The following is a 21,674-nucleotide window of genomic DNA, read 5'->3' as shown; positions in this document are numbered from 1 at the left end:
TGGTAGCTCGTAGCTCTCTGGGCTTTGTGAGAGTCCTTCTCCATAGTGCTAATTCCCTTTCCATCACCAATATTTTACTCTCCTGTTCCCTTTACTGATTTGTCCTAAAGAAAACTTGTCTTTCCTCAGGCCCAGAGACCTCTCTCAGACCATTTATCTAACATAGTCATTCTGCCATTTTTTTTTAAACTACATATCCATTCTTAAACCGTGTGTGTGTGTGTGTGTGTGTGTGTGTGTGTGTGTGTGTTCACACAGAGGTTTTGGATTACCTCTGATTCTCTTTTGAATTCAGGTATTATTTATGTTATTTGCTTTTATTTTTACCGAGATCTAATTCATATATTATAAAATTCACCCTTTTAAATAATACAATTCAGTAGTTTTAGTATATTCACAAAGTGTGCAACCATCACTGTGATCTAATTTCAGAATGTTTCATCATCTCAAAAGGACACCCTATGCCCACTAAGCAGTTGCTCTCTATTCCCCTCTCAGAACCTTGGCAACAACTGTGTAATCTTCTTTATATATAGATTTATCTATTCTAGATCTTTCTTGTAAATGAAACCATGCAATATGTGGTATTTCATGGATGGCTTTTTTCACTAACATAATATTTTCAAGATTCATCCATATTACATCATAAAAATCCGTTCCTTTTATAGATGAATAATATTCCATTGTATGAATACACCACTTTTTATTCACACATTCATCAGTTGTTGAACATTTGGGTTGTCTCTACTTTTTGGCTATTGTGAATAATGCTACTATCAACATTCATGTACAAGCATTTTTTGAATACCTGTTTTCAATTCTTTCGGATATATACCTGGGAGTGGAATTTCTGGGTCATATGATAATTATTAAAAAGTAGAGCCATCACTTTGCCAACAAACTCCGTATAATTAAGGCTATGGTTTTTCCAGTAGTCATGTACAGATGTGAGAGTTGGACCATAAAGAAGGCTGAGTGCCGAAGAATTGATGGTTTCGAACTGTGGTGTTAGAGAAGACTCTTGAGAGTCCCTTGGACTGCAAGGAGATCAAATCAGTGAATTCTAAAGGAAATCAAATCTGAATATTCACTGAAAGGTCTGATGCTGAAGCTGAAGCCCCAATAATTTGGCCACCTGATGCAAAGAGCCAACTCGTTGGAAAAGACCCTGATGCTGGAAAGATTGAAGGCAGGAGGAGAAGGGGGCAACAGAAGATGAGATGATTAGATGGCATCACAGACTCAATAGACATGAGGTTGAGCAAACTCAGGAAGATGGTGAAGAACAGGGAAGCCTGGTGTGCTTCCATAGGATTGCAAAGAGTCTGACGTGATTTAGCAACTGAACAGCAAAAATAACAATGGTAATTATATACTTAACTTGTTGAGGAGCTGTCAAGTTTTTCCTACAGCAGTTGCAAAATTTTACATTTCCACTAGCAATGTTTGATGGTTCCAATTTCTTCACATCCTTATTAACTCTTGTTATTGTCCATTTCTGGAATTTATAGCCAGCCTAGAGGAAGTAAAGTGGTATCTAACTGTGGCCTTTTTATGTCTTTATTGGCTATTTGTATATCTTCTTTGGAGAAATGTCTATCCAAATCATCTGCCTATTTTTAATTGGGTTATTTGTCATTTTGTTGAGTCATGGGTTCCTTATGTTTTCTGGATACAAGTTATATGATATATGATTTGCATATATTTTCTGCCATTCTGTGGGTTGTCTTTTCACTCTCTTGATGATATTCTTTGTGGCATAGAAGGTTTTAATTTTAATTTTGATAATGTTCAATTTATTTTTTCTTTTGTTGCTTATAATTTGGATGTCATATATAAGAAAAAATTGCTAATTTAAGATCTTGAATATTTACTCCTATGTTTTCTTCTAGGTATCTTATCATTTTAGCTGTTGTGTTTATTTAAATCTTTGATCCACTTTGAGTTAATTTTTGTATATAGTGATATGTAGGAGTCCAAATTTATTTCATGAATATAGATATCCACCTTTTCCAGCATCATTTGTTGAAAATATTATTCTTTCTCTGTTGACTTGTCTTGGCACATATGCCAAAAATAAATTGACTGTAAGTTTTAGGGTTATGTCTGAACCGTCAATTTGATTCCATTTATCTGTATGTCTATCCTTATGCAAATGCCACACTGTTTTGATTACTGGAGGTATGTAGTAAGTTTTGGAATCAGCAAGTGTGAGTCCTCCAACTTTGTTCTTTTTTGAGATTTCTTTGCCAATTTTTGGTCCCTTGAATTTTCAACTAGGGTTTTCATGGGGGACTTTATTTTATCTGTAGATTAGTTTGGAACATATTGCTATCTTAACATTCAATCCATGAACATGCACATCTTTCCATTTATTTAGATATTCTTTAATTTCCTTTAACAATGTTTTATAGTTTTCAGTACACATGTCTTTCATTTCCTTTGTCATATTGGATGCAAATATTTTATTTCTTTGACACTACAGTAAATGCAATTGTTTATTTCATTTCATTTTATATTGTTCATAGACACTATATAGAAATGCAACAAGTTTTGTATATTAATCATGTTTCTTACAAACTTTGAGCTCCTTCATTAGCTCTAATAGTATTTTTAGTGAAATCTTTTAAGATTTTTTTATATGCAAGACCATGTTATCTATGAATAGAGATTGTTTAGCTGCTTCCTTTCCCATCTGCATACATTTTGTTTCATTTTCTTGCCTAACTGCCCTGGCTAGAACCTCCAATAAAATGTTGAATGAAAGTGGCCTAGTAGTGTGTATATGTCAATCCCAATCTTCCAATTTATCCTCCCCTTACACCCTAGTAACCACGTTTGTTTTCTACATCTGTAATTCTATTTCTGTTTTGTAGATAAATTCATTTGCATCCTTTTTTAGATTCTACATATATTTGATATCACATATGACAATCTCTAGGTCCATCCATGTTGCTGCATATGGCATTATTTCATTCTTTTTTATGGCCAAGTAATATTCCATTGTATTGGGTTGGTCAGTATATATGTACTGCATCTTCTTTATCCATTCCTCTGTCGATGGACATTTAGGTTGTTTCCACGTCCTGGCTATTGTGAACTGTGCTTCAGTGAACATTGGTGTGCATGTATCTTTTTGGATCATGTTTTTCTCCAAATATTCACCCAGGAATGTGATTACAGGGTTATATGGTAGGTCTACTTTTAGTCTTTTAAGGGACCTTCATACTGTTCTCCATGATGGCTATACCAATTTACATTCCCACCAACAATGAAGAAGGGTTCCCTTTTCTCCACACTCTCACTCCTGCTGCTGCTGCTGCTAAGTCACTTCAGTCGTGTCTGACTCTGTGTGACCCCACAGATAGCAGCCCACTAGGCTCCTCCATCCCTGGGATTCTCTAGGCAAGAATACTGGAGTGGGTTGTCATTTCCTTCTCCAACGCATGCGTGCATGCTAAGTCACTTCAGTCGTGTCCGACTCTGTGTGACCCCGTGGACAGCAGCCCACCAAGCTACTCAGTCCATGGCATTCTCTAGGCAAGAGTACTGGAGTGGCTTGCCATGTCCTTCTCCACCACACTCTCACTAGCATTTATTATTTGTAGATTGTTTGATGATGGGTTGTTTGATGATGGCCTTTCTCACTGGTGTGAGGTGATACCTCATTGTAGTTTTGATCTGCATTTCTTTAATAATTAGTGATGTTGAGCATTTTTTAGAAGAGAATTTATTTAATAATTTTATTTATTTATTTTATTTTACTTTACAATACTGTATTTGTTTTGCCATACAGCAACATGAATCTGCCACGGGTGTACACGTGTTCCCAATACTGAACCCCCCCCCCACCTCCCTCCCCATACCATCTCTCTGGGTCATCCCAGTGCACCAGCACTGTTTATAATAGCCAGGACACGGAAGCAACCTAGATGTCCATCAGCAGATGAATGGATAAGAAAGCTGCGGTACATATACACAATAGAATATTACTCAGCCATTAAAAAGAATACATTTGAATCAGTTCTAATGAGGTGGATGAAACTGGAGCCAATTATACAGAGTGAAGTAAGCCAGAAAGAAAAACACCAATACAGTATATTAACACATATACATGGAATTTTATTTTATATTTTATATTTTTGGCTGTGCTGAATCTTCATTGCTGTGCAAACTTTTCTCTAAATTTTTATTGGAGTATAGTTGATTTATAATGTTGTGCTAGTTTCAGGCATATAATAAAGTGAATTAGTTATATGCATACATATATTCACTCTTCTTTAGATTCTTTTCCCATATAGCCATTACAGAGAACTGAGTAGACTTCCGTGTGATTAAAGTAGGTTTTTATTAGTTATCTATTTTATATGTGTGTGTGCACGGTGGGGACTACACTCTAGCGGTGGTGCACGGGCTTCTCATTGCAGTGGCTTCTCTTGTTGCAGAGCACAGGCTCTAGGGCATGCAGGCTTCAGTAGTTGTGGCACATGGGCTCAGTACAAGAACAAGCTCAATAGTTGTGGTGCATGGGCTTATTTGCTCCGTGGCATGTGGTATCTTCCCAGATCAGAGATTAAAGACACATCTCCTGCACAGGCAGGTGGATTCTTTACCAGTAAGCCACCAGGAAAACCCGAGCATATTTTCATGTGTTTTTTTCAATGGCTATTTTTACTCTGCATGCAACTCATGCCTCACATGTTCTCCTGCCCACCCAGCTCTCTGCTTCACTTGAAAACCTGTGTTCTGAAGAAGATGAAGTAATATAGTGTGAGTTTTCAAAGTATTGTCTCTTTCAGTCCATCCTCCGAGGCCTTCCCTTAAATCTCAAGGATATTGATGATGCGCCCCTAATCAAGTATTAAATTCTCTTCAGCTCATGGCCAAAACCCTAGATTGAGTGACTGGCAAATGCTCCATTGTAGAGTGATACTTCCACCAGACCGACTGAAAGTTGGTGAAAAGGTTCATTTGACAAAAGGTCTCTATCTCTGCTGCCTTTACTTGTCGCCATCTATTCTCTCTTTTTAAAAATAATTAATTAATTTTAGTTGGAAGCTAATTACTTTACATTATATTGGTTGGTTATACCAATATTATATTTGTTGGTTATACCAATATTATATTGGTTAACCAATATTATATTGGTTTTGCCATACATTGACATGAATCAGCCATGGGTGTACACGTGTGCCTCATCCTGAAACCCCCTCCCTCCTCCCTCCCCATGTTGCTGGAGAGGGTGCGGAGAAAAGGAACCCTCTTACACTGCTGGAGGGAATGGAAACTAGTACAGAAACTATGGAGAACAGTGTGGAGATTTCCTAAAAAACTAGAAATAGAACTATTCTCTCTTGAATCCATGCACCTTAGCTTCCTTCTGCAATAAACATTATTTTTCAAAGATAATTCAGTGATATCTAAAATTGTCAACCATAGCCTTTTCTTTTAATTCCATCCTTCTCTGTGACTTCCCTGATGGATCAGATGGTAAAGAATCCACCTGCAATGCAGGAGACCTGGGTTCAGTTCGTGCATTGGGAAGATCCCCTGGAGAAGGTCATGGCAACCCACTCCAGTATTCTTGCCTGGAGAATTCCATGGACAGAAGAGCCTGGTGTCCTAGGGGTCACAAAAAGTCTGACATGACTGAGCAACTAAGCACAAGCACTGTGACTTCACTGTGGAATTAACATGGAAAAGTCTTTCCTTTGTGGGAAAATATATGTGGAATTTTCCTCTACTCTTCCCTATCTTTTATTATTCTTACCCCAGAAACATCAGCATTTCTAAAATTTCTGTCCTAAACTCTCTTCATTCTTCTCTGTTCCTCTCACTTTCTCAAAGTACATATTCCTACCGCAGCTGTCTTTTAGTTGTGGAACACTTTAACTCTTCCTCCTTACACCTCCTTTCTGTGCTCAAGCCTATGTCCATCTTTGTCTTGAAGATTTCCACTGAGATGCTCAATTGCTGCCCCAAACACACATGTTGAAAACACACCACAGCCTCTTTCCTTCAAAATATTCTCCTGTCATAAAGTTTCCATTCCTATTAATGGCACCACCACACTGTCAGTTATATAGACACAAAACCATTCTTACCTTGTGCCTCCCAAACGGTTGACCACCAAGCCCCGCTGATTTCAATTCTTCGATTGAAATCACAGATACCTCTATATGGTCTTTCATTTCAGTTACTACCATCACTATTTTATTTTTTACATTTATTTTTAATTGGAGGGTATTGCTTTACCATGTTGTGTTGATTTCTTCCATACAACAATGTGAATCAGCCTTAAGTGTACATATGTCCCCTCCATCTTGAAGTTCCCTCCCCTTCCCTACCTCATCGCCCCCATTCTAGGTGGTCATGGATCACAAGGTTGAACTCCCTGTGTTATACAACTTCCTGCTAGCTATTTATTTTATAGATAGTAGTGTATGTTTCAGTGCTATTCTCTCAATTCATCCCATCCTCTCCTTACCCTGCTGTGTGCATGTCTGTTCTCTATGTCTGTGTCTCTATCCCCGCCCTGCAAATAGGTTCATCAGTACCATTTTCAGATTTCATAAATATGTGTTAATATATATTTGTTCTCCTCTTTATGACTTACTTCACTCTGTATAATACACTCTAGGTTCATCCACCTCACTAGAACTGACTCAAGTTTGTTCTTTTTTATGGGTGAGTAATATTCCAGTGTGTGTGTACCACATCTTCTTTATCCACTTATCTGTTGGTGAACATCTAGGTTGTTTCAATGTCTTTGCTATCATAAATAGTGCTGCAATGAGTATTGGGGTACATGTGGCTTTTTGAATGATGGTTTTCTCAGAGTATATGCCCAGTGGTGGGATTGCTGGGTCATATGACTACCATTACTATTTCAATGGTATTAAAATACCATTCCTGTGGTATTAAAATACTATTCCTGTGGTAAATGCTGAACAACTATCGACAGGAGAATGTTGGATCCAAACAAAAAAATATACCCCATGTCCAAGGGCAATGGAGAAGTCCCAGTAAGATGGTAGGAGTGGTGAAATCAGGTTTAGAATCAAACCCCAAACCCGCCAGAGACTCTTGGAGGGCTCAAACAAACCCTGTGCACACCAGGACCCAGAAATTCCAAAGAGATAAAGCCAGAACTGTGTTTGAGTGTCTCCTGTGGAGGCACGGGTCAGCAGTGGACTGCTGCAAAAGTAGGGGCTCAGGGTGCAGCAGACCTGGGTGTGGCATAAGCCCTCTTGGAGGACGTCGCCATTAACCCCACCATAGAATTGCCAGACCTTACACAGGACTGGAGAAACAGACTCTTGGAGGGAACAAACAAAAGCTTGTACACACCAGGACCCAGGAGAAAGGAGCAGTGACCCCGCAAGGGACTGACCCAGGCTTGCCTGTGAGTGTACAGGAGTCTCTGGCAGAGGCATGGGTCGGTGGTGACCTGCTGCAGGGTTGGGGGCACTGAGTGTAGCAGTGCACATGGGACCTTTTGAAGGAGGTCGCCATTATCTTCATTACCTCCACCATAGTTTGACCTCAGGTCAAACAACAGGGAGGGAACCTAGCCCCGCCCATCAAGAGAAAATTGGATTAAAGATTTACTGAACATGGCCCTACCCATCAGAACAAGACTCAGTTTCCCACTCAGTCAGTCTCTCCCACCAGGAAGCTTCCATAAGCCCTTCTCCATCAGAGGGCAATTGAACTCGGGTCTCTCACATTGCAGGCAGATACTTTACTGTCTGAGCCACCAGGGAAGCCCCCAGCAGAGGGCAGACAGAATGAAAACCACAATCACAGAAAACCAAACAATCTGATCACATGGACCACTGCCTTGACTAACTCAATGAAACTATGAGCCATGCCCTGTAGGGCCACCCAAAATGGATGGGTCATGGTGGAGAGTTCTGACAAAGCATGGTCCACTAGAGAAGGAAATGGGAAACCACTTAAGTATTTTTGCCTTGAGAACCCCATGAACCAGTATCAAAAGGCAAAAAGGTAAGACACTGAAAGATGAATATCCCAAGTCAGTAGGTGCCCAATATGCTACAGGAGATCAGTGGAGAAATAACTCCAGAAAAAAGGAACAGATGGAGCCAAAGCAAAAACAACATCCAGTTGTGGATGTGACTGCTGATGAAAGTAAAGTCCAATGTTGTAAGAGCAATATTGCATAGAAATCTGGAATGTTAGCCCATGTATCAAGGCAAATTGGAAGTGGTCAAACAGGAGATAGTAAGAGTGAACATGGACATTTTAGGAATCGGCGAACTAAATTGGACTGAAATGGGTGGATTTAACTCAGATTACCATTATATCTACTACTGCGGGCAAGAATCCCTTAGAAGAAATACAGTAGCCATCACAGCCAACAAGAGAGTCCAAAATGTAGTACTTGGATGCAATCTCAAAAACGACAGAATGATCTCTTGTTTCCAAGGCAAATCATTCAAAATCATGGTAATCCAAGTCTATGCCCCAACCAGTAATGCTGAAGAAGCTGAAGTTGAATGGTTCTATGAAAATCTACAAGACCTTCTAGAACTAACACCCAAAAAAGTTGTCCTTTTCATTACAGGGGACTGGAATGCAAAACTAGAGAGTCAAGAAATACCTGGAGTAACACGTAAATTTCACCTCGGAGTACAAAACGAATCAGGTCAAAGGCTAAAAGAGTTTTGCCAAGAGAACGCACTGGTCATAGCAAACACAACACAAGAGAAGACTCTACACATGGACATCACCAGATGGTCAACACCAAAATCAGATTGATTATATTCTTTGCAGCCAAAGGTGGAGAAGCTCTATACAGTCAGCAAATACAAGACTGGGAGCTGACTGTGGCTCAGATCATGAACTCCTTATTACCAAATTCAGACTTAAATTGAAGAAAGTAGGGAAAACCGCTAGACCATTCAGGTATGACCTAAATCAAATCCCTTATAATTATACGGTGGAAATGACAAAGAGATTCAAGGGATTAGATCTGATAGAGTGCCAGATGAATTATGGACAGAGCTTCATGACACTGTACAGGGGGCAGGGATCAAGACCATTCCCAAGAAAAACAAATGCAAAAAGGCAAAATGGTTGTCTGAGGAGCCCTTACAAAAAGCTCAGAAAAGAAGTGCAGCTAAAGGCAAAGGAGAAAAGGAAAGATATATCCATTTGAATGCAGAGTTCCAAAGAATAGCAAGGAGAGCTAAGAAAAGCCTTCCTCAGTGATCAGTGCAAAGAAATAGAGGCAAACAATAGAAAGGAAAGACTAGAGATCTCTTCAAGAAAATTAGAGATACCAAGGGAACATTTCATGCAAAGATGGCCTCAATAAAGGACAGAAATGGTAGGGACCTAACCAAAGCAGAAGATATTAAGAAGAGGTGGCAAGAATACACAGAACTATACAGAAAAGGTCTTCATGAGCCAGATAACCATGATGGTGTGATCACTCAGCTAGAGCCAGACATACTGGAATGTAAAGTCAAGTGGGCCTTAGGAAGCATCACTACAAACAGAGCTAGTAGAGGTGATGGAATTCCAGCTGAGCTATTTCAAATCCTGAAAGATGATGCTGTGAAAGTGCTGCACTCAATATGCCAGCAAATTTGGAAAACTCAGCAGGGGCCACAGGACTGGAAAAGGTCAGTTTTCATTCCAATCCCAAAGAAAGGCAATGCCAAAGAATGCTCAGACTACTGCACAATTGCACTCATCTCACACGCTAGTAAAGTAACGCTCAAAATTCTCCAAGCCAGGCTTCAACAGTACGTGAACCGTGAACTTCCAAATGTTCCAGCTGGGTTTAGAAAAGGCAGAGGAATCGGAGATCAAGTTGCCAACATTTGTTGGATCATTGAACAAGCAAGAGAGTTCCAGAAATCATCTATTTCTGCTTTTTGACTATGCCAAAGCCTTTGACTGTGTGAATCACAACAAACTGTGGAAAATTCTTAAAGAGATGGGAATACCAGACCACCCATCCTGCCTCCTGAGAAATCTGTATGCAGGTCAAGAAGCAACAGTCAGAACTGGACATGGAACAACAGACTGGTTCCAAATCAGGAAAGGAGGACTTCACGGCTGTATATGGTCACCCTGCTTATTTAACTTCTATGCAGAGAACATCATGAGAAATGCTGGGCTGCATGTAGCACAAGCTGGAATCAAGATTTCCGGGAGAAATATCAATAACCTCAGATATGCGGATGACACCACCCTTATGGCAGAGAGGGAAGAAGAACTAAAGAGCCCTTGATGAAAGTGAAAGAGGAGAGTGAAACGTTTGGCTTAAAGCTCAACATTCGGAAAGCTAAGATCATGGCATCTGGTCCCATCACTTCATGGCAAATAGATGGGGAAACAATGGAAACAGTGAGAGACTTTATTTTTCTGGGCTCCAAAATCACTGCAGATGGTGATTGCAGCCATGAAATTAAAAGACGCTTACTCCTTGGAAGAAAAGATATGATCAACCTAGACAGCATATTAAAAAGCAGAGACATTATCTTGCCAAGAAAGGTCTGTCTAGTCAATGTTGTGGATTTTCCAGTAGTCATGGATGGATGTGAGAGCTGGACTATAAAGAAAGCTGAACACTGAAGAATTGATGCTTTGAACTGTGATGTTGGAGAAGACTCTTGTACTGCAAGGAGATCCAATTAGTCCATCCTGAATTAAATCAATCCTGAATATTCATTGGAAGAACTGATGCTGAAGCTAAAACTCCAATACTTTGCCCACCTGATGCAAATAACTGACTCATTTGAGAAGACCCTGATGCTGGGGAAGATTGAAGGCAAGAGGAGAAGGGGACAACAGAGGATGAGAGGGTTGGATGGCATCACCGACTCAATAGACATGAGTTTGAGTAAGCTCCGGGAGTTGGTGGTGGATAGGGAAGCCTGCAGTCCATGGGGTCACAAAAAGTCAGATACAACTGAGCGACTGAACTGATTATTCTAATTCAAATTCTTATTGTTACATGTCAGAATTAATTAGATAGTCTCCTATTTTCTTTCGTGTAATTTCTCCCATATCCTTGTCCTTACTACACAAAGCCATCAGACTTTTTAAACATTTTATTTGTCCATGTCACTTCCCTGCTCACAAAGCATCAAGGACTCTCTACTGGACCAAGTACAAACTGTTTGTGATATAGTTAAGTCTCTGTATTTTCTGGCTCCAAGACAGCATTTTGTTCATGTCTATTAAAATTCTAATTCCATTGTTGGATAATTACTCAATAATGTGCCCATCACCGTCACCAAACTATGAATTCCGGCTGCTGCTGCTGCTAAGTCGCTTCAGTCGTGTCCGACTCTGTGCGACCCCAGAGACGGCAGCCCACCAGGCTCCCCCGTCCCTGGGATTCTCCAGGCAAGAACACTGGAGTGGGTTGCCATTTCCTTCTCCAATGCATGAAAGTGAAAAGTGAAAGGGAAGTCGCTCAGTCGTGTCCGACTCTTAACGACCCCGTGGACTGCAGCCTACCAGGCTCCTCTGTCCATGGGATTTTCCGGGCAAGAATACTGGAGTGGGGTGCCATTGCCTTCTCCTATGATTCCTAGAGGCAAGGAACTGCTATATTCATCCTTGTAGCTCTAGGCCTGGCTCATATTTCATGTTCAATACCCATAAGTTAACCTGAATAACACCCTTGTAATTTTAGATCTCAGAAATCACCTGAGAGTGAAGTAGATAGGTGGGTGGTCCAGCATGTTACTTGTCCTTTGCATGAAGGAACCCTTTCTTCTCACTTTTCCTCCAGCTCTGCTTTCTCAAATAGAAAACTGCCCTTCAGATTTCGGGTCTGCAGTTGGTGGCTATAGATTTTATTACCCTGTTTGCTCTGGCACATGCACATCCAATTGCTCCCCTTTGACACCGTAAATGTTCTCTCACCGCACAAGACTAACAAAGAGTGGTCAGTGTTCCCTGACCAAAGGCCTGCAGGTCCACTCTGATTGCCCACATCCACGAATGGCTCCCAGGAAGCCAATCACATTCATGTTCTGCTTTTCATCAAAATTGGCCAATGTGACCATCTGCAACTCTTAGAATACTAATGACACCACAGCTTGAATGTTATTATAGATGTTGAGACTTCTAGCTAATTTTTAAGGCTTCAATCATAATGAGCTAAAATTGTAAGTGGTATTAGGAAAGTGAAAGAGAAAGTTTCTATGAAAAAATTAAGAACTGAGAATATTCAATAATTTTGCAACTGTGTGCTGTGCTGTGCTGCTGTGCTTAGCCACTCAGCATGGACTATACCCTTCAGGCTCCTCTGTCCATGGGGATTCTCCAGGCAAGAATACAGGAGTGGGTTGCCATGCCCTCTTCCAGGGGATATTCCCAACCAAGGGATCGAACCTAGGTCTCCCACATTGCATTACCATCTGAGAAGTGTATTTATAGTAATTGGTTTAAACATCCATTTTACCACAAAGCCATCTGAAAGTTATAATAAAAATATGGCATCAATAATACTCTTGCTTGTGTACTTTAACAATGGTTATAAATGTAACCATTATTAGATGTGGGCCCTGACTTAAGAAAACCTGTTGTAATAAAATTTGAACTTATGAAGTTGATAAATCAGAATAGGCCATTATTTATACTAGAGAAAGACTCTTCATTTGTACCAAAGTGTTGCTGAACTCATGCTTCTCTAGTTTTGTTAGTTTATTTAGCTCTATTGTTTAAATAACTTGTATCCTCCAAAATCCATCTGGTCCCATCACTTCATGGCAAATAGATGGGGAAACAATGCAAACAGGGACAGACTTTATTTTCTTGGGTTAAAAAATCATTGCAGATAGTGACTGAAGCCATGAAATTAAAAGATGATTGCTCCTTGGAAGAAAAGCTATGACCAACCTAGACAGCGTATTAAAAGCAGAGACATTACTTTGCCAACAAAGGTCTGTCTAGTCAAGGCTATGGTTTTTCCAGTGGTCATGTATGGATGTGAGAGTTGGACAATAAAGAAAGCTGAGAACCGAAGAATTGATGCTTTTGAACTGTGGTGTTGGAGAAGACTCTTGAGAGTCCCTTGGACTTCAAGGAGATCCAACCAGTCAATCATAAAGGAAATCAGTCCTGAATATTCACTGGAAGGACTGATGCTGAAGCTGAGACTCCAATACTTTGGCCATCTGACGTGAAAAACTGACTCACTGAAAAGACCCTGATGGTGGGAAAGATTGAAGGCAGTATGAGAAGGGGACAAGAGAGGATGAGATGGTTGGATGGCATCACCAACTCAATGGACATGAGTTTGAGCAAGCTCTGGGAGTTGGTGATGGACAGGGAAGCCTGGCGTGTTGCAGTCCACAGGGTTGCAAAGAGTCGAACACGACTGAGCGACTGAACTGAACTGAACTGAACTGATCCTCCAAAATATTAGTTACGTTTGATACAGGATAAAATGTATTATTCTTGTGTGTCTTAGTCAATATCTAACACTTTGTGTTAGCTCAAGGTTATATGAAAAATTTTGCTATTAATATGTAATGTTTCACTGAATAATCTTAAAAAATAAACAGAAATCTGCATTTGCTTTCTTCATTCCCAGATTAAATCTATAGGTAAAATGATTCTGTCTTTTCTGTTTGACTGTGATGTGTTATGTCATGAGCTTTCTTTTTGCTTATGCTTATTTCTTTAGTTCTAACAACAACATGGAAGTAGATGTCACTGTTTTTATTTCAATAGAGATTAAGAAAATGAGGCTGGAAAAGGTAAGCAATGTAATTTACATAAGTACACAAATGAATTACTAGTACAGCAGGGGAACAAATCCAGGTCTATCTGACTCTAATTATCCAGTTTTTCCTCCTACTTCCCTGGATAGTCTTGTACTGTGGCAGCCCCTTTTCCTCTACCTACCCCTTATGTAATAGCATTCTTGCTGTTTCTATCCTGCGTTCTTGTCTCTTTGCACTCTGTGTACTCTCCCCTAGGACATGTTAATACATCTCATGGCTCTCATCACTGGCTGTATACTGTGGACTCCAATCTCAATGTCTTCAGCTCGGAGCTCCTACCTGAATCTAAACCCATGTTGCCAACTGCTTACAATCTATTGGATCTTCCCTTGAAAGTTCTGTTGACACCTCACTACAAACTACAGTTTCAAAATTGATCTCATTGGAATTTCCCTCGTGGTCCAGTGGCTAAGAGTCTGCACTCCAGGGCTCAGGTTCAATCGCTGGTCAGGGAACTAGATCCCACAAGCTGCAACTAAGACTTTGCATGCCACAACTAAAGATCCTGCATGCAACAACAAAGATCCAAGGTCCTAAGTACCACACCTAAGACTGGGCACAGCCCAATAAATAAATAGAGGTTTTTTAAACAGATTTTATCATCTTTCCCCTAAAGCAAACCTGCTCCTCTTCCTATCTATATTTTCTGGCTCCATGAACAGTGTCACTATCCACCGAGTTGCCCCAGCCAGAAATCGAAGAGTCTTACTGAACATCTCTCCTTATCCTCCTTTACACCTCCCATATCCAGTTAATCACCAAATCCTTTTGGGTTTCTTTCGTAATATCTTGTTCAGCTCTTCACTTAATCTCCGTCTTTCACTCCATCTTTTCTTACCCAAACCACTGTACCACCCTGTAACTGGTTCTCCTGCATTTCCTCTTGCCATCCTTCCTATTCCCCACCAATTTCTTTGGCACACAGCCAGAGTGATCTCATTATTTCATTTCCCATCTTAAACTCTTGAATAGTGTCCTATCACCCTAAAACTGAGATTTGACTCTATGGCCTGGAAGGCTTTCTGGGGCCCTAAGGGCAAGCCTTGATTGGGGCCCCCTCTGGCTGCTTCCCCAGTAGCCTATGATCAGTTACGCTCTTGGAACATTCTCAGTTTAGATTGAAACTTGCCAGTTTTTGTCTCTCTGACTATGCTGAAGACTTTTGGAGGGCGGAGACTATGCTTACCTTGTATCTCCAGGGCCCATAGTGCATGCCCAGTCCATGCTCAATCCTGACTGACTCTTTGCGACCTATGGACTGTAGCCCACCAGGATCCTCTGTCCATGGGATTTCCCAGGCAAGAATACTAGAGTGGGTTGCCATTTCCTTCTCCAGAGGATCTTCCTGACCCAGGGATCGAACTCACATCTCCTGCATTGGCAGGTGGATTCTTTACCACTGAGCCACCTGGGAAGCCCCCTCCAGGGCCCATGCTGTCCCACAAAATGTTTGTTGACTAAAATAATTCCTAAGGTAGTCTGTACTTCTATGTTTCTGTTTGTGATACTGGATTGGTCTCAATAGTCTTTAGGTATCCACTATCCAACCAGGCCATTCTGAAGGAGATCAGCCCTGGGATTTCTTTGGAAGGACTGATGCTAAAGCTGAAACTCCAGTACTTGGGACACCTCATGCGAAGAGTTGACTCATTGGAAAAGACTCTGATACTGGGAGGGATTGGGGGCAGGTGGAAAAGGGGACGACCGAGGATGAGATGGCTGGATGGCATCACTGACTCGATGGACGCGAGTCTGAGTGAACTCCGGGATTTGGTGATGGACAGGGAGGCCTGGCGTGCTGCGATCCATGGGGTTACAAAGAGTCGGACACGACTGAGCGACTGAACTGAACTGAACTGAGTGGCAAAGTCTGAGGGGGCAAATAGTTGATGCTTTTGAACTACTTAAAGTTAGTAGCGATTGTGCAGGGAAGCAGAAAAAGGATGCTTTGCTTTCAAGAGCAGAAGGACTAACCAGTGGGCCCCTACTGCTAGTTCAGTGGATTTAGTTAATGTGAGTAGCTGAATATTTGGTTCTGTGTGGAATCTTTTGAGCTCAGTATGAACACAGTGCATCAATACATTTATCAATACTTTCTTATTGAATTAGCAGAAATGAGCAGTGAAAATCTCCCCTGGACCTTTTCTTTCTAACAGAAGTTTTCCAGTTTCTCCAGAAAAACGTCAGATATACAGAAAAAGAAAAGTAAGAAATCATTTTGCAAAAAACAAAAATAGGAAAATTCAAAAAGATCTGAGTCTGTATCAGAAGTATAGGAATTCTCCATACCTTACCTCCTAAACAATATCCAGTTACACAATTCAAGCTGTTGAAAATTGAAACTAGAGCTGTATTACAATCATGCCAACAAGATCTTGGTCAAGATATGCCAGTGTGAGGAAATGATAAGTGCCGAATTGTGTCAGTTGCAGTAATGAAGGCTGCATTAGCTTGTCACTAAATAGAAAGCTACAAGGTACAGTGTATGTGAGTGTATTTTCACACACACAACTAAATGAAAATTAAATCAATTATCAGAATAATTCAAGCCCCAACTCCCCAAGGTTTGCTTCAATTAGATAATTGATGCAATTAGGTGAAAGGTTTTGGGGTGGATTTTTCTGGTCTGAATTACCTCAAATTACTTTAATTCTCCACTTCACTTTGATTATGTAGAACCAGCTCATGCTTGAGTGTGAGTGAATTTAGCAGATAATTTCTTGTTATATGAGCATTGATTTTTTTCTCCCATAAAATGTGCATGGCATAGTATGTTTACAAGCTAATTTTAGTGACAAAATCATCACTTTATAGAATAAAAGTGTAGGACTTTTTGGTTATTGCATAATGGAACACAATTACTGGGGAGAAAAAGTTAAATGAAACCTGGTTAAGAGTGGACATTTCTGCCTCTCATATTTTATTCCTTTTGTTGGAGAGGCTAGGCTGGGGGACAAAGTTGAGTCAGGACAAATAATATCAATTTATGTAGTCTCGGCCTTAACTGAAAATATTTTACAATGATAAGAACTTACTGCCTTGATGGAAACACCTTGATTATCTTCAAATCAGTTCTTTCCAATCTCAACAACTGTACAAAGATGTCAACTGGGAAGTCAGTGTTAAAGGATTCTGAGAAGCAATCTGTGACACTGGAGTGAAAGTGGCTTCAGGTCAGTCTATTGACTTAGAATTGGATACAAATCGTGGCTTAATAAACTTAATTATTGGTTTTTTCCTCAGGTCTTATTAGATTATTGATGTGGGAAGAGGAGCAGAGGGAGGAAGAGAAGAGAAGGATGTTATATCCCACACACTAGAATATGATAATGTTAGGAAGATAGGAGAATTTGGGGCCTTTTTAGTGTGGAAGCGAAGAGTCCAGAAAAACTCACTGTGACTTGTATCTTCATTTTAAAAGTAATACTAATTAAACTGTATTGAGCATAGTCTTTTTAAGAAATCAGGAGACTATATGGTACATTTTAAGGACATATTTTAGCCCAAGTAGCCAAAAATTATTGGGTATCAAAACAGGTATGCTCCAGGTATTTCCAAGGAACTATGAATTCCTCTCTGGTAACATTTAAATGATGTCATCAGATCTCTAAAGTAGACTTTTAGAGCTGTCTGCCACTAATCTTGCCTCAAAAGCAGACTAAGCAAAATGTAAAATGCACATGTCCTTTGACTCCTCAATCCTCAGTCTAGGAATTTACCCTGGGAGATTTTCACACAAAGGCAAAAGACACATAAATTTCATTGATCTCTTTTTTCCTTATAATGAAAAATTTGAAACACCACCAGTGTACAACCATAGGTAATTGTTTATGAAAATTATAATTGATCCATACAGCAGATACTAAGGGGCCATTAAACAAGATGTTATAGAAGAATGTTTAGTGAAATTTGAAAAGATAGTTATATTTTTAAGTAAAAAATTCAAAAAGTACTGTGAAATAACATATAAAGTATGACCTCATTCTTGTAAATGCCTATTTATATGTGTGTACATCTAGAAAGATGAATAGAAACAGGCCTCCAATGTGTTTAAAATATGGTGGTTTCAAATGTTCAATCAACATAGTAGCTATTTGACAGTTCATGGCACTATTTTTTTCAAAGTTTTTGTATGTTTGAAAAAAATCTAACAATAAAAAATTGAAAGAAAAAAGACCATTAGGATTTGGCCTGGGCTATGTGTAATATCACAGGGTTTTCTGATTTATGAGGAGACTGATCACATTCCAACTGTTTTTAAGCATCAAGTGTTAGTTGTAGAAACATTAACATCAGTCTGTTCAAATACTATTGGAAGAAATTTCATAGTTCCATATCTGATCTCCATTTCCCCAAAAGCATGTCACTCCATGGGCATGCAAGGGCTTATGCCAAAAGAAGGTTCAGACAGAAGACATCTCCTACTCAGCTCTAAATGTTGTAACAGTATTCAGAGGAGATGGAGAAATTGCCTGGTCAAATAATCACAGCCTTTAATTTGTGAAACACCCAACAACGGGCTTCAGTGAATCTGGTAGCTTGCTATTTATGGGAAATAAAATGACAATGATGACATCTATACCAAAAGAATCCATATGTTATACTTGTTTTTATTCAAACACAAGTGTTTCAAATAAAAACTAACTAAAATTGCTATGTGATATTTTTTCCAAGTCCGTCATTACTAGTGAGGCTGATTGTCTTTTCATTGTATGAGATGGACATTTACATGTCTTCTTTTCTGAATTGCTATTTACATTGTTTCCCTATTTTCTCTTGGGATATTCATTTGTCATTTATTTGTTAGAGCTCTTTGTTTATTAGATCTAATAATCCTTTGTTATATGGGTCAGTTATTTCCGCCCCCTCCAGGCTTGTTATTTACCTTGACTATGCTGTTCTTGCCTAGAAAATCCTATGGACAGAGGAGCCTGGCCCACTACAGTTCATGAGTCACAAAGAGTCGGACACGACTCTGACTTCACTTTATGCTGTTCTTACTATATATAAATGTTTTTCATTCATATATATTCACATCTATCCATCTTTAATAGCTTTTGCCTTTTATGGCATCTTTGGAAAAGCATTCTCCACTACAAAATTATAAAAATATTCATCTATAGGTCCTTGAGGGCTTCCCTGCTGGCTCAGTTGGTAAAGAATCCGCCTGGAATGCAGGAGACCTGGATACGATCCCTGAGTTGGGAAGATCCCCTGGAGAAGAGCATGGCAACCCACTCCAGTATTCTTGCCTGGAGAATCACGATGGACAGAGGAGTCTGGCCAGCTATAGTCCATGGGGTTGCAAAGAGTTGAACTCGACTGAGCGACTAAGCACAGCATGGCATAGGTCCTTAAATATTTTTTGTATTTCTTTTACTTTAGTATTTTTTTTACATTTAAATCTTTAAGTTATGTGGAAATCATTTTGATTTAAGGCATCAGATAGGATTTGATTCCTCTCCTCAAATGACTAGCCATCTCTTCCAGTATCATTTATTTAAAAATTCTTCCTTTTCCTCTACCTTCATCTTACTTTTTCTGTATGCTGATCAAGAGGAAAAGATTACTTAAAAAAAAAAAAAAAGGATGCCAGCATTCTGATGTGCATGGACTATAACTCGGCCCTTATGTATAAGTCCAATGGTAATTTCTGTCCCAAATAAAATTAAGCTTTGTAATTTACATGCAATATCTGGTTCCTCTTCTAACATTGCTATACATACAAATGGAAATCTAACCTTTTGTGTAGAAGTTCAGGTTCCAATTAGATGATACCCATATTAAAATTGTTTTTCAAAAGTCACTTCAATGTTATGAAAATTCTATTTGCAGACAGACATGTGAATATTATAGCAACTCAGATTCTGTGTGCAATGATTTTTCATACTACTTCAAGATTTTTTTACCAACCCAGAGGCTACCATATCATCAGGTGTAGAATATGACATATAATTAACCTGACAATATATAAATCAATGTATAATTTTGATGTGCCCCCCATGAAACCTCATTCTGGGAAAATAGCCAGCAATGTGGCTTTATCATATTTCTCAGTAGCAATATAGGTCAGCAAATTGCAGATCATTTGGCCAGGTAATTTTTATTATTTTTCAAGGTTTATTTTTTTCTTTACCTAGTAATCAAGACTAAGACTAAATTCAGTGACAGATTAGAAAAATGCAGTCTAGCATGTTATTTGGTTCAGAAAACTCGTCTAAACCTGAGAGTAAAAACCAAACCAGTTAGCCCTTATAAGAAAACTATAAGAAGGAATTGGTCCAGTGGTTTGGACTCTGTGCTTTCATTTCTGGGGACCCAGGTTCAATCCCTGGTAGGGGAACCAAGAGCCCACATACTGAATGGCAAGGTAAAAAAAAAAAAACAAAAAACCATCAGAGACATTTTCCCTCCATCCTTTAGTTCCTTATTGACACTTTTGAGGCTTTCTTTTTTGGCAAAAATACCATCACAATGCTAATACTTTTTATTTTTATGGAATAATAATATTTCTGTGGTATGTTACTGGATATAAAACTTTGTTGCCTTTTTTTGACTTTTCAAATTGTGTCATGACCTCCATTCTTGAAGCCTAAAACAAGAATGAGCACTAAGCTGGGAGAACACCTGACTAGTCTTGGCTCTACTTCTCTCTAGCTGTTCTGTATCCTTAGGCAAGTCAGCCCCATCTTTAGGCCTCAATTTTTTTTTTCCATCCACAAAATGAAGCTTTTGCTTACATGAACTGAAGATTTCTTTCGATTCTAAAAGTCCACATCTTAAGTTCACTGACACAGTGGCAAATGTTTATTTCTTTGCAGAAACTGCCTGTGGGTAGAATTCAGCAGGTTTTGCCAGGCATGTTAAATGGAGCAAGTGCATCCAGATATAGATTATGTACTATCGTGCCCTAATGTGACCTTGTGGGTGGTACACAATGTTCCCTATCAATGAAAGAATGATTGATCCTTAGAGTTTGACAGCCCCAGGGAAAGCAAGCCAAGGAAATCCCCAAAGGCTTGGCTCTCCTTTTGCTTTAAAAGTGCATGAAGTACAGGCTGAACCCTATGCCACTGGGCATATGTCCTACTGCCTTATGAAAAGCCATCATGTGAGTTTTAGAGAGAATCTAAACAGAAACATCAGATCAGACAAAACCAAAACTTACAAAAATCCTTTATTTTTTTCATACTTAATTTCAAGGTATTGAAATTTCTTTAACAGATGAAGAACTATGTTTAGTATATGAGTCTGGGAATCTATGGTTTCTATGAAAATTACAAAAAATAGGATAAGAAGATTGACTCACTTGCTTATTTGCTTCATGTGGAAAAGAATGGGATGATAGACGAGGAATGACTGGGGACCAAACAGAGCTACAAAAGTGAAATTGCACATCTTCATCTCTATTACTTTTCCAGTTTCTCCATATTGTTCTTCCTGCTTTGCACAGTATCCCAAGATGAGATGTCCATAATGAAGTTACAAAGCAAAAGACAATTCTAGGGTATTATTGGGTTAGTTCAAAAGTTTGTTTGGGTTTTTCTGTAACATTGTATGAAAAAACCCGAATGAATTTTTTTGCCAATTCAATACAAATAATATTCATATTCAATCACTGGCTTTATAACGTTGAAGTCTTACGTATTAAGCTCTAATTAAATCCTTCTTTATAAAACAAAGTGTAAGAAACGCTGCGGGAAGAAAGAGCCACCTTTATGGACTGTTGATCAGAACCTGTATTGGGCGGTCGCTCTCGGGCAGAACTCCCGGGGGCGGGTGAGCAAGGAAGCAAAGGGAGTCTGCGAGGTATGAGGGGTGGGGAAAGTTTTTATAGCCAGGGCCGGGCTCCCATATAAGGAAGAAAGCGAGGGCTACAGCGGTGATTGGTGT

Source organism: Budorcas taxicolor, chromosome X (assembly GCF_023091745.1).
Source record: "Budorcas taxicolor isolate Tak-1 chromosome X, Takin1.1, whole genome shotgun sequence".
NCBI classification, from domain to species: Eukaryota; Metazoa; Chordata; class Mammalia; order Artiodactyla; family Bovidae; genus Budorcas; species Budorcas taxicolor.
The sequence above is the reverse complement of the archived record's forward strand: the minus strand, read 5'-3'. Positions refer to the sequence as shown.